Source organism: Sus scrofa, chromosome 1 (genome assembly GCF_054392235.1).
Source record: "Sus scrofa isolate SSC_HxYL_T2T_F1_AM1 chromosome 1, Sscrofa_HxYL_maternal_Yorkshire_Landrace_v2.0, whole genome shotgun sequence".
In the NCBI taxonomy this organism is placed as follows: domain Eukaryota; kingdom Metazoa; phylum Chordata; class Mammalia; order Artiodactyla; family Suidae; genus Sus; species Sus scrofa.
Window position 1 is genome coordinate 170,331,617 of NC_139383.1, and position 14,493 is coordinate 170,346,109.

At 46.4% G+C, this 14,493-nt stretch overlaps 1 protein-coding gene across 9 annotated transcripts in view; it reads left to right on the top strand.

Moving 5' to 3' along the window:
* The first annotated feature begins 849 nt into the window (after nt 1-849).
* Nucleotides 850-14,493, top strand: part of RNF152 (ring finger protein 152) — a 78,751-nt gene continuing 65,107 nt past the window's right edge. For 2 of the 9 annotated variants that reach the window (XM_021095029.2, XM_021094806.2), the window contains exon 1: nt 1,281-1,568. The gene's annotated coding sequence lies outside the window, so the exon portion shown is untranslated. 9 annotated transcript variants of the gene reach the window in all.

The window sequence follows — 14,493 nt, forward strand, 5'->3', positions numbered from 1 at the left end:
ACTAAAGTGTTTAATTGGGATCCTAGAGAGGAGTGACACTCATCAAGCTTTTTGTTTCTTGGTTGCCGATTTGTGTGTGTGCTGAGTGACAGCACATTTGGAAACACTATTAATAGGTTTTATTTGAGGGCCAAGTCAAGGAGGTCAGTTGAGTACATTGTGAATCGTGGTAGGTCACATTCCCCCCAATTCCCTGCCCCCTGCCGCCCGCCGCCGGCGGCCCTGTGGTTCATAGGGTTTCTGTTTCGGTTTCATTATCTGGCAGAAGCGCTTCAATGAGCTATCCAGAGAGGTTAGAATGGGATTTCCTTCCCTGTGGGCAAGACTGTAGGACAGAAAGACAGCTCTATTCCAGCAGCCTGCAGAGGCTGCATGCTTTGCTGCTTGAACCCTGGTTCTGGACCCAGGAGAGCTGGCAGGCTTAACTTTACCATAGCCCTACTCGAATAGACTTTCGAGTTTTCACTCTGAATAGAAATTCTGTAGGAAGGCAACGGAGTGCATGGAAACCATATCCTATACCAGCGACCTTCCTCCTCCACTCTATTTTGCAGTTGACACAAGAGGCACGTCTAGATTTTCTTGGAGGAACTACGCATTCTAAGTATGTCCCTAAGGTAGGAATTAGGTTTCAAGGTGGAGAAGAGGGTCGGTCCTGAGGTCCCCTATGGTTCGCACTGCCATATAACCCTCAGGGCAACACTCCCTGCACTCCTGCTCCCTGCACCCCATCCTAGAGAGCCAGGCGGTGGGGTGTCATTCAGGCTTCAGTCCCTTCCTCTCCTCCGCCAAAGCAGGACCCCGCCCTGCCCGGACCACGTGAACTCTTAGGGGCAGCCAGAAAGTACCAGACGTGACGCGGATCCAGGGCGTCTTCTGGAAAGGATCTCAACAGCCCCCTCGATCGGTCCCCAAGTCCTGAGCTGCTGACGGTCCCCGCCAGCCACGGTTCTCGCCTCAGCCCCGCCCTCCTGCCTGCTGAGCTCGGCCTCCTGTCACACCTGATTCCAGCTCAGGTCCCACTCGCGCGCCTTGGAAAAGACAACGTCGAGGTCCCGGCAGAGGTTAGGCACTTGGGGGCAAGGCCAGGGAGCGCATGAGGAAGGTATGCAGCTCCTCAGTCTGGAGGTGATCTGCTATTCAAGACAGACAGATAGATGTCCCGGACAAGCGCTGGGAGGGGGCGGGCTTGGGAGGAGAGGGAGGAGGAGGAGGTGGAGCCGCCGGGGAGAGGCGGTGCCGCGGGCGGCGGAGCCCGGCCTCCCGCCCCCACCCATTTCGGTGCCCGAGTCTGGGCGGTGACACAAAAAGCTCCCTCCTGGAGCCAAGCGCCTGGCGGCGGTGTCCGACCGGGAGCGCGGAGGGCGCCCGGGCAGGTGGGCCGCCTCCCGAGGGGCCGAGCAGGGAGCTGGGGCTGCAGGCGCTGCCGCCGCGCTCCTCGCGCCCGCCCGGCAGCCCGCTGCGCGAGTCTAGCAGAGCCGGTGGCCGGCGCGCTGGGACCACCCGGCGATGCTACCGCTGTCGCTGCCTCTGTAGCAAGCACCCGAGACCGCTGCAGAGGGAGGTTGGTGAGTTTCGGTTTGTTTCTCCTCTCTGTCCCTCCGGGGTCGCGGGTTGCTGGAAGGGCGCGAAGGGATGTCTGCGCCCCCATGGCGGCCGCACCCGGAGCCAGGGAAGCGGGAAAGGGGAGGTGCCGCCTAGTGTTTGGGGGGGGGGGGTGTCTTTTGAACCTGGAGGAGAGTGGCAGGGCCGCAGGGGTCCCGGGAAGGGCAGCGCGGAGCGCGGCGGGGCAGCCCTAAGGCTCGGGGGAGGTGGTCCCTGGAGTTGCTTTTCTCCCGAGCGCGGGCGGAGTTGGGCTGGCGGCTGGGGCTGGGAGCGGCGCTGTAGCGGGCTGGGCCGAGTCCTCGGATGCCCCCTGGGGCTATAGTCCTGGGGAGCTGGTCTCGGGCCCGCGCCGCACGCGCCCCTGGGGTGCACGTTCGTGCGCGCGCGCGTCCCAGCTGAGCTCCAAACCCGCGTATCCTCCGGGATGAGCCCCTCTAAAGACCGTAGTCGAGCTCCTTACCCACTCCTAGAAGTTGCCTCTGTGGTCCATGGGCCTCTCTGGGAAGGAGAGGGGGCGGTGGCGGAAGAGATGTTGGGGGTCTTTTGTGCAGACCCACGCGCTTGGGGCGCCTGCTCCTGAAAGGGCAGCGGCAGGACAAAGCACTGGACTCGTGGGACGCTCCTTGGGAGGTGGCGGTCCCCAATCCCGCCTAGGGTGGGGGATGTGTGGGGGGCGCGCCACACGGTTTTGGAGAGAGTAGAGAAATTGGCAGAGCAGAGTGACGGTGACTTGAAGAGGTGGCGGACCGGGGCGAAGGAAATGAGGCTGCTGGCGAACGCCCCGCTGGTGTGTCTGTATGGGCGGGTGACTGGGCGCATTCCCACATAACCTGGTTTACCTAGTATATTTTGCGTATGCCTCGAGATGTTATTCTATGCCTTCTCGTATTCCTTTTTTTCTGAGGGATTGTCATTGCTAGTAGGGGCTCTACCTCCGGAGGATAACTTGGAGGCTGGGGAGACTGCAGAAGAGGCGGGGGGAGTGATGGTTATTTATCCTATGGAGACAATTAGGAAGCGTTACGCCCCCTCCGCGGCCCGCGGGCCAGCCACACCTCCGCCGCCTTCCCACCTCCCCCAGGGCACTTACTCCACAGCCGCTGTTCTGCCCAGAGAGGATGCTTGGATTTCTCTGCTGCACGTATCTAACCCTTACTGCGTGTATTTCACTGCAGGCTGAACAAAGCTCAGGCTCAATTGTGCTTCCTGCTTGTCAGCCTCTCTCCTCCTAAACGCGTACCATTTCCACTTGATGTCATCACGCAGAAGGGGGTGAAAGGGATTCAGTGACAGATTCAGGTAACCCCCAATGATCTGGGTAGTCTCCTGGGTGTCTCTGGGTCATCTGAGCCACCGGTGTTTGCACGGGGGTTGTTTGGGTGTTTTCTGCATCACACAATCCATTCTTATCACAGAGGAGGAGGAATGGGGGCTGCTGAAACTCCTGGTTCAGAGAAAGAAATTGCAAATGACTTTAAATCTTCCTTTGGAAGAAGCCATTGAGGGCAGGCTGCCTTTGGTGTCCTATAAATTCCTCCTGGTTCCCTTTGATGGGAACATTGATATAATAAATGCATAGGCAGTTGTATCTGAATGTGGGGTTCGGTTGTGTGTCTGCTTTCTTATCTGTAGTAATACATTTTGGCTTCATTCTGTAAATGGGATATCGTTTCTTGAAAAGGAATCCTTGTAAGGCTGATTATAAATTTGACCAGTGCTCAGTCAGGACCTTGGTCAAATGTAGTAACCTTATGAAATCATGTCTCTCTCCCCATCTCTTCATTGTAATGGTGTTTGCAACATCAAGAGGGACCTGCCAGTAGTAAGCTACTGGGAGATGGAGTGGGGGTGGGGGGTGGGGCTTTGGGGGAGCAGAAAGAGAACAGAAAATGGAATTTTAGTTAAGTTTCCATTTATATAGTCATGAGCCATTAGGCTCTCAGTCTGCATTTTATCTTTAGGTTGTTGATTCTTTTCCAAAAACTCTGGCCTGTTTCTTTTCTTTCCAAGGATAGTTTTGTTTTGATGTCAGTCTAACCAGATCTGGGGTTATCTTGATAAACCTCAATGGAAACATAACCTTCAGACAGATCAGGACATCTTGGTGTTGGTGTTGTCTCCTAGAGGGCAGAGTCCTGGTGTCCTGCATGAGAGACAGGGAATAAGAATATGTATGGAAAGGGACTCAAGGTTTCTTTTGTAGGAAGAAGGGATGTCCGAAGACCAGAGGCTACTGGGCTGTCTATTGCACTGCAGCAACAGCATGGTATCTGTGGCAGATCCTCCCTTCACCATTCCCCCCATCTCTTAAAAAACAAAATTGGAAAACTTGAAAGATGTGTCATTGCCCTCTAGGTAGTTTTGTTTGGAAAGGTGACTTTAGAAAACCTCAGTGATGCTGATGTTTGATGCTTGCAGAGCATTCAGGTATCACTAGGAAAAGTCGATGAGTTATCAGTCAGTCCTGGCTGAAACAAAGACCAGTGTCTTGGAAAGATCAGATTTGTGGTGGGGCTAGAGTAGAGGTATTTTGACAAGTAAGTAATTTTTATGTCAGCAGTAATGCAGGGTGTGTGCTATGTTCCCACAAGAGAAGAAGCCACATGGTAGGATAATAGGGAGTGTAATAATGCAATAGAAACAAAGGGTGAGGGTTTTTTTTTTAATGGCAAAAAATAAATACCTCACACACAAAATTCCACATGGGGAAACAGCTGCCTGCACATGTAAATGCATGTCCAAGAACAAAGATAGCTATAGTGCAGGGTTAGCTTTCACGGTGGTTTTTAATTGTGTCTAGTAATAAATCATAATCAAGTATTGTATTGATGTTTAATTTTTTTTTTCTGTAGGTAGAGGCTCTCTACTCCCAGATGTCAGCAGTTGTGAATTTTAATTTTAAGTTGGAGGAACTCTAGAGGTTATGAGACTGACTTTGGCTTCCAGAGCTGAGTCCTTTCTATAGCATTCATTTAGTTCATTTAATTCATTCAGCAGGTGTTTATCAAACACCTGGTAGATAATGGGCTCTGTGAGAGCTGCCAAGGGGTGGGCTGGGGCTGGATGTGGGGGACGTATAAGTGAACCACCTTCAGGGAGCTTCCAGGGGAAGGAGAAATGAAGATCCAATTCTAAATTAAGTTCAGTAGAAGCTAGAGAGAGAGGAACAAAGAGGAAGTATTGGATTTCAGAGGAGGGAGCTTATGATGATTCAACCTCTACTTGAATGCCTCTTTCATTGGGGTTCTCACTACTTCACAAATGGCTGGACCTGTTGTCAGAAGATGATCTTTTCTTAGACTCCTCAGCTGAATTCCATGAACGGTTAGATTTCACTGTTGGTGAGCGGTCATTCTCTTTTCATTCCTTATTCTCTCAGAGTTGTTTGGACCTGTCATCTGTTGGCACCCTCTGGATTCTGAGGTATTATTCAGGCCCTGCAGCCCTTGAATTTTGAAGTAAATTCTGCTTTTCTGTATTATCTGATTTAGAAGACAGATGAGAGGGGGAAGTCTGCAAGTTTCTCTCTTTTGTAAGCAGTGGTGTATCAGCAGAATAGGTTAGGTTATTCTGCAGTAACAAATAAGCTCTGGATCTCAGCGGCTAGATAGGGTTTCTTTCTTTCCCATGTTGGGTGTCCAACACAGGCAGCAGGTGAGCCCCTCTCATGTTAGTCATGGAAGGACCCAAATTGGTGGGGACATGATCTTGATGTGTGCTTGTAAGATCACTGCAGCACGGGAGAAGGAAACTCTAGAAGACCTTGCTCCAGCAGTGACACGATCTGACCTGGAAATGACTTACGTTGCTTCAGCTAGACAAGTCCTATGACCCCATTTAACCACAGTCCGATATTTTTTGTCCCGAAAAAGGGAAAACTGGCATAGGTGAGTCACACTAATGACCTTCCACAAGTCATGTGACCCAGATGAGTTTACAAAGTGTGTTTCTCTGGGGTCTAGCTTAGTGTGTTGAGTATTATATAGGTACAGGTGGAATGAACAAAGGATACATTTCTCAAAGAATCTGTTTCTACCCCAACCTGTTCTTAACTACCTGTGTTGGTATTAGACTTCCTAATATGAATGAATGTATTCCGGTCCTCAAATAAAAAATGATGATTTTTTTTCCCTCTTTTGCCTGTTTTGAGTATTTGTTTATTTTGAAGCAATAGGCCAGGCGATATTTCCAAGGCTGATTCTAGGAGGTTCTGTGCTTAGTGTTATATAATAGAGAGGTGCTGCTTGCAGACTTCCTCTCTCTCGCCATCTGCCTCTTGTCTAAGACATCCTGAGTTTGGAACAGCTCAGGGTAGAAAAAGAGCAACAGTGGGCCTATCACCCAGGATGTGGCCTCCTTTAGCCAAGACTGCGGTGCAGCAGATAAGACCTAGAGGCCAGCGGGTGGGGGGGGGAGGGGGTGGGGGACACATTCGGGATAGTCTTGGGTCACCCTCTTATTGCTTTGATATTTAGAAAAAGCAGTTTGTTTGTTTGTTTGTTTTGCTTTTTAGGGCACAGATGTGGCATATGAAAGTTCCTAGGCTAGGGGTCAAATCAGAGCTTCAGCTGCCGGCCTACACCACAGCCATAGCAATGCTTGGATCCGAGCCACATCTGCGACCTACACCATAGCTCACGGCAATGCCAGATCCCTGACCCACTGAGCAAGGCCAGGGATTAAACCTGCAACCTCATGAATACTAGTCAGGTTTGTTACCACTGAGCCATGACAGGAACTCCCTAGAAAAAGCAATTTGGATGAGAGGTGTTTTTTGGTCACAAGGTAATAAAACACCTGAGAGTTCTGGGACATTCAAATTCACCAGCAACCATGTTGACTACGAGGGTGGTAAATTGTAAAGCCTTCTCTGCCTCACTCTCCCTAAAAATTAGTTGGGTGCTGTGGAATAGGCATTTCAAGGGGCTGTGGGTTAAAGCAGCTGGCAGCTTGTTGAGAGAGATTTTGCTGTGGAAAGTGCTGGTCATGCAAATATCTTTGTTGTGATAAATGTATGTGTGGATTAGAATGCTGAGGATTTGACAAGTACCTTTTAAGCATAAGCATGAAATTGAACAAAACAGTGTTGCTTCTAGCTCCGTCATCACCCTATGGAAGTCATTTTTACAAAGATAGCTCTCCAAAGAGAGGTGATGTGATAAAGTGACCTAAGAGCTCCTGAGTCACAGTGACCAGAGGACCTCAGTGTTGGCCTAAGATTGCAGAGGCTGCCCTCTAATCCAGCTTCCCATGAGAGACAACGTGTTGCACCCACAGGAGTTCTGAAGTGGGCATGAGCTCCTGAGAAACTGGTGGGGAGATCTAGACCCAACCCACCCAAGACTTCTAGGAGCCCACTCAGGGTGCCTGGGGTCAGGCTGAAGGTGAGGTGCTGAGCCAGGGGGAAAATTGTGGCTTGGAGGGTTAAGAATTTGACTAGGATCCATGAGGATGCAGGTTTAATCCTTGGCCTCAATCAGTGGGTTAAGGATCCTGTGTTGCCAGGAGCTGCCATGTATAGGTCATAGACGCGGCTGGGATCTGGCGTTGCTGTAGCTGTGGCATAGGCTGGCAGCTGCAGTTCCAATTCAACTCTAGCCTGGGAACTTCCATATGCCAAGGGTGCAGCCCCAAAAGAAAAAAAAAGAAAAATGAAAATTGAGCCTTGAAGGACTGGTCTTGAAATATATCTGGGAAGCTCCAAAATACCTGTCTACATTTTGTTTGGCCTCCAAGTCTCTTCCGCTTTACTTTCATGATGCAGTCGGCCATCCAAGTAGAAGATGCCGGTGGAGGAAGTGTGGTTCCTAGTCCTGCCAGTCGAGATGTCTTAGGATCTGAAAAGAGGAAGGTGTTGCTTTTCCTGATCCTCCCCTCAGAGCTTTGGGAGTTACACCGTGTGTTCCAGGTTAAAAAAAGTACGTGTTTTATGTTTAAGGATTTTCTCTTTCCAGTTGCCTTATTATCCTTGTGAGATACAAGGAGAGAGGCCTTAAGTAGCGTTTGTGCAACTTGCCTTTCCCTTGGGTAGTTCCTGAGGCCTGGGATTTCCTGGTGGAGACCCAGTGTGTCTGCTGAGGACTGAAGCACAGTCTTGATGGAGTTGTGGGGGGCCCACCTGTGACCTGGCAGGGAAGGGGTGAGTATGAAAGGATGTCTGATTTAGCACTCAATTTATTAATTCCTGCATGGTTAAAACCCATTGCTGACATCCTGCATGGCAAAGGTTATTCCGACATCCGGTGGGCTACCTGGCAGAACACACATCATGCAAGGAAGGGATTGATCCAGTGCAGATGTGCTGCTTACGGGGCCAAAGCTGGGATGAAGTGGAAGCACAGGACGTGTCCTGTGCTTGAGTTCTTTCCTCCACTCTCTGCATCCCCGCCTTATTCCTACTTACCAAAAAAATGTCACTTTTCTGCCTCACTTTCGACATATAAATGCAGATTATCACACTAAATGCACTCCTCACTGAGGCTCTACAAGAACCAGTAAGGTTTTGGTAAAAGCTTTGATAGATACTGTGGAAATAGGGAACGTTATTATTAATGTTGATATTCTGCTTATTAACAGAGTAACTGACCATGCTTAGTGACCGTTCCCATGTCTTCCTTGATTTCCATCCCCACTGCCACATCCTTGCTGAGAACCTTGTTTCTCTCACTCCTGACTTTCCCACCCTCACCTCTGACTTTTGCTCTACCTGACTTTAAAACACCACATGAACTGGGATGGTTAGCCCTCCAGTCCCCTAAAATGCTTGGCACAGCCTCTTTTCTTAATTCTGGAACATTCTGTGGCCTACATGACCTCTCCCTCATGATACTTCATTGTTAAAGGTGTGACTCAGCTCTTAACTCTCCTAAAAAATTGAACTCTATCCATCTCTTTAGCTCATAGGAATCCATGGCTCCTCCAAAGAAAGTTCTCTGGCAAAATTACCTGTCTCTCATTTTACTCACATCTATTCATTCATTCATTCATTCATTCTACAAAGGGCACTTATCCTAGATTGTCATGTATTATTACCTAAGATGAAAGTGTCTTTTTCTTTCTATTTAATTGCAAAGAAGAGAAACCCATTCAGGCTAGTTCATGCAAAAGGTGGTGTGTTGAAAAGATATCCCAGGATGTCTTTTGTTATCAAGCCACATATCACAAGTCATTGCTCAGCTGAAGGGGAGGGTGAGGGTGCCAGTTCCTTCTAAGGGGACTTGTGGGCTGGTGGATGTAGAGATTGAAACCGGTAGGATCTCAGGTCTTTTACAAGTTCCTTAAAGATGAAGACTAGATGAAATTTGACCCTATTTTGTATTCTCCACTATGTAAGGGCTCGATGAATTCTCAGTCATTGATAACAGAGAAATGATTTTGATCTACAGTGATAAAGGAATTATAGATACTTTTGGCCTGTAGAATTAAAGGAAGTCAAGAGAGAAACTTATTTTTAAGAGCTCTCCCTACTTGTATTTAATAATGGGTAAATGTTGAAACAGATTACAGTTGCCAGGCTGCAATGTGCATACCAATGGTTGGGAGGTGAACATTCTCATCATCATTCTAACAAAATTGTCATTGGCGGCCTGTTTTTCAACTTGAATTGGCCAGCTTCTTCCAAAACAACAACAAAGCAAACCAAAAAACCGCTCTTTTTGGTGGCATACAATAAACAGCATTAGAGGTCTACATTCCACCAGGCCAGCCTATAGTCTCAAGGAGCAGACCCTGCTGTTTGGGGTTGACATGAGTGGGTGACAGTTGCCCACAACTGGCTACCACACCTCCCTTCCTAATTAACTTGTGGCCATAAGTGCTTGTTGGGAGAGACATCTGGTTTACCTCACCTCCTTTGATTTTAGACTACTCATTCACATGATGGAGAGTCTTCTTCAACACTCAGAATGCTTGATCATTATGGATAGCATTATTATGAAAAAGGAAATGTGTTCAGCTGCTTGGAGAAAATGGCCAGGAATACATTAACATTAAAATAATGTTCTCAGTTTGACAGATAATGAATGGCGTTGAGATAAATGTCTCAAAAACAAAGTATCTGGTGTGATATTCTTTTGCAGTTGTATTGCCCTGAGGTAGGTTTGCAGATTGCTTCCTTGCCTGTTAAATGAGATTAAAAGTGGTTGGAGAGCCCATGGATAGATCTCTGTACTTTGTTTAGAGAATTTGCCCCTTTGTTGCATGAGACAAATGATTACTGTCACATTAAGTGAGTAACAACAGCAAATTCAGCTTTGCAGGTAGAGAGGTGTCCTTAACTGGGGTAAGTACTTGGGCCTCTACCTCTGTCCCATCCCACTAACACACTTCAGAAACTTATCTATTCACCCATGATGGTGGGTTAAGTAGCCTTTAAAACACTGAACATCAATAACTTAAACTGCCTATTGGTATACAATTGTATTTGTTAAGTTTATTCAAACATTGAGTGCCTACTGCTTGCCATGCAAAATTCTGCCAAATTCTAACCAAGATCTCTTGCCTTGCCTTAATTTAATGTATGAGTTTCACTCATAATTAATTCAGTTTTCTGCTTTAAAAAAAGTTTTTTTTGTGTTTTTTTTTTTTTTTTTTCCATTTGCAATGGCAAAGCTAAAAGTGGAGAGAATAAAAGAAGGATATCTGATACTCTCCTCTCTCAGTTCTTGATCCCTTACTATATAAGCCCACTTAACTGGATCCTAATTCAATTGCATAGTTAAAAACATGGAACTTTTTTGTTTCGTTTTGGTTTTAGTGTTTTGGCCCTGCCCCTGGCATGTGAAGTTCCTGGGCCGGTGATCAAACCCAAGCCACAGCAGTGACGTGAGCTACAGCAATGACAACACCATATACTTAACCTGCTGAGCCACCTGGGAGCTCTTAAAAACATGGAACTTTGAAGCAAGATAGGTTGGGTTCAAATGTGAGCTCTGCCATAATGACCTTGAGTAAATAAGGTCTGAGTGAGCCTCAGTTTCTTCATCTGGGAAATGGAGGTCAGTCAAGCTCAATGAGTTATTGTGAGAGTCAGTGAGATCATTTATATAAAGTGTGTAGTGTGTTGCATAGTAACAACTGTTATTAACGTCCGTTATATTCAGTATTCACCATCCACTTGGTGCTGTGTTCTGGAAATCTTGGCATGAATAGTTATGGTCTATACTGAAGAAGCTTTTAAACTAGCCGAGGAAATACCCACATCCAAATAACTAGAGCCTTTGGCATTTATGTGAGGATGTCTTTTGCATGTCATATCACTGGAGTCTTGTGATTGGATAGTGTTTGTAAAGCTTTGCTTACGAGGTGTGGCATTTAAAATGCTAGACCTTATCCAGAGGAAGCTGTGAGGTTCTGAGGCTGCCCACAGGCAACCCAGGCCTTCCTTAAAGGGCCCGGCCCCCTTTCTCCTGGCCTTACTCCTCTCCAGCAAGTGAGGGGCCTCCTGTAATGTAACTCCCTTTCCTCAGGTCTGGGTTCTTGTGGGGTAGGGTGACTCACTGATTCTGCTTGTTCAGAACTAAGAGGAGACATGGGGGAGGGACTTTCCTTTTTAAAAACCAGTACAGTCCCAGGAAACTGGGGCTAGTTGGTTACCCTACTTAGGGGTCCTGTCCTTGTTCTGTGATTGTTGTTTGCATCTGGAAGTGGGCTTTGTGGACATTTTCACACGGTTTAGAGACACAGCCATCATAAGGGAAGGGGCAGGAGAGAACCAGGCAGAGTGAGACTGGTGAAGGCAGCATGGCTTTGTCAGTCTCTTTGTTTCTTTATTTCTTTTTTTTTTTTTTTTTTTTTTGTCTTTCTAGGGTTATACCCTCGACATATCGAGGTTTCCAGGTTAGGGGTCGAATGGGAGCTGTAGCTGTCTGCCTGCACCACAGCCACAGCAATGCCAGGTTTGAGCTGTGTCTGCGACCTACACCACAGCTCACAGCAATGTCAGATCCTTAACCCACTGAGTGAGGCCAGGGATTGAACCTGCATCCTCATGGATACTAGTTGGCTTCGTTACTGCTGAGCCATAATGGGAACTCCAGTCTCTTTATTTCTCAATCTGCTTTTTGGAAGGGGATCTTTATTAGTCATAGTATTATTTTAAAGAAGAGGGCTCTTTAATAAAGGCACAAAAACTAGACTACACAACCTAAACTGTCAAGTAAATGGAATCTAAAAAGTTCCCCATAGGCAGTGGTATTTTCTGTGCCTGGTAGGGCTGTTCGCAGAGCTTGGTACTTAGTAGATACTCAATAAATACTTGCTGAAGGAATGCTGGAATCAGTTTAATCTTTAAAAAGAACTTTGAGGGCTGGGTTCCATTTGAGGCTAGATTTCAGTCTGGGCCCTTTGAAATTCGAAAATGCAGAAACCCAGATCTGCTTTGGGTTCCTTGTGCTTATGTCTGGAGTGTATTATGTATGAGCTTACACTCTTCTCGATTGTGTTTTTTTGCTTCTTGGTGGAACCACTCGGCACTAACAGCAGAGTTAACCTTGTCTTTTGTTTGCAGCTAGGAAGCTTCTGGAACGTGCCCATCTCGTAAATAGTAGTATGGGCTGTGATAGGGGTGCTTGTAGACACAGTGCCCAGTATTTTCCTCCCAAGGAAATGGGAGGGATTTCCTGATGAGTCTGTTAATTCCCAGTGGAGGCTGGGAAGAGGACCAGACCTGGCTCTGTCCTACTGAGTGGAGATATCCAGAGCCAGGCTCCCACTGGCTGGCATTCACTCTTTCAGAATCTTCATTACTAACATGGAGGATTGATTGCAACTGATAAGGCGCTTAGATAAGCTGCAGATTTTTCTAGGCTTCAACAGAGGCTTCCAAGGATAATCCTTTGTGTTCTGTTTCTTGAGAAGTGTTAACTGTTTATCCGGAGATGTTAAGACCTGTAGTGAATTGCCAGAAATAGTAATTAGTTCTCTGGTTGCCAGTTCTGTAAAGCTCATGCACAGAGCACCTGAGGGCAATTGCCAGACATTTACATCACTCTCCCCATCAGGTTCCCATGTCATCATTATGTACAACGCGAAATCATACTCATCTATGTTCCCCATAAAACCAAGTTTCTTCAGGGTCTCTTACTTCATCTAAGAAGAAAGTACACAGCTTGTCTATGGGAGGAGAATCTTTTAGGTGAACAGAATTCATTTACTAAATTGCCTTTATTTTTACCTACAAAATGCTAACAAAATGCTTCTTTGCAGAATCCATAGTTTACCTTCTTTTTTCCCCCAACAGCGGAATCACAGCTACCAGAAATTGTAAGCCTTGAGTTTACAATAAAATAGTAAATAAGATATTTGAGAATTGCGTCTCATGGGAGTTGTACTTCCCTATATTGATGTATAAGAAAAATTCATTGATGTATACAGAAAAATGTCCTTACTAAGAAGTTAAAAAGAACACCCGTCAGCTTTCACCCTAGACTTATCACACCTTATTTGTGAAATCTGCCCATGCAAATGCCAAACTCTCTTTTTAATGTGCTCCTTAAAATAACATTCTCTTGGGGTCAAGTCCAGTCTGCAGTGGAAATTGAAGAAGACGCTATCCAGACGATTTAGAATTCCTTGTAAAATAGGAGGGCAGTGATAATCAATTTTGAAGTCTAATTGTAATTCAGCCTAGTTTTCTGGTTGCCTCGGCTTTTATTTTATTCCTTGTTCTTGACTTATTGCAAAGGGCAATGCCATTAAATTGTTTCCACTTTTGGTAAAAGGTGGGTGGGGCTTGACTTAGCCTTAGATGGTAGAAGTGGGTTGTTTGTTTGCAATCTGGAATGCTCCCCTCACCGCAGGGGGAAGCAGGAAGCAGTTCTGAACAGGCTGACTCTCCTCTAGGTTCGGTAGTCCGCTTCCCTCATTTTAACTTCTCCTTTGAGATTCTGACTTGTAGAGAAACAAATTTCTTCCTTTTATGAGGCTTTTTAGTGCTAGGTGACTGGTGTCGTTTGATGTAATCTATAGTACTTAACTGAATACACTTTGTTTTCCCCAAGCTGATCGCAGTGAAAATAAGAGAAATTAGGGAGAGACAACAATTTGAGGGAGGAAGAGTGAGTAAAGAGAATGGTGGGCAATAAACAATTGTGTCTGAGTAGTCTTTTAAAAAATTTAACTGGAGCTTCAAAACTAGGAACCACTGTTGTTTACATGGTGACACTGGCTTGCGATTAATAGCATCTTAACCAAGGAGATTGAAGTTGTTATTAATTCTGTTCTACAAAATAACATAAAAGTTCATCAGATATTTTCTTTCCCAAACTAGGTTGAATTCTACAATGTATTTCATGGCAACTGAAAAGTGATTTGGGAGGCTGGGGGAGATGACTATAGCACAGAGATAGAAATAGTGTTTATTATATGCTTTGGTTGCAGTGCTAAGAGCTTTAAGCATGTTATCTGGGAGGGCTATAGATTCTGGAAAGTTGGGTAACTTCTTCAAGGCCACACAGTGAATTTATACCAGAGGCAGGATGTGAACCTGGACAGTCTGTGCTCTTAACCACACCCTGGGAGCCACAGTCACAACTGGGATTAAATATTGGAAGAATCGAAAACTCTTTTTAACCCAGTAGATTCAGTGTAACATCATTTAGGAAGAGATGTGACTTCTGCACTGTCCTGTCTCCGGGAACAAAGGTGGATGGAATTTGGTCAACTATCTATCTGCCTTAATCAGTTTCATGTTGATTTTGAGGCAGCATGGTTGGAACGACTCTATGACAGGTCCTGTTGGGAAATTTGCAGTGAGATTTCTGGCTATTACCTGAGCTTTGCCCTGTGCTAACAAGTTTCTATGCAGCCTGGTGTTGTGGGTTGTTTCTCCAAGGGCCACTTGACTGAAAGCCAGTGTGTGTGGCTGGGAGCTTAAGGCTTTCCTGAACA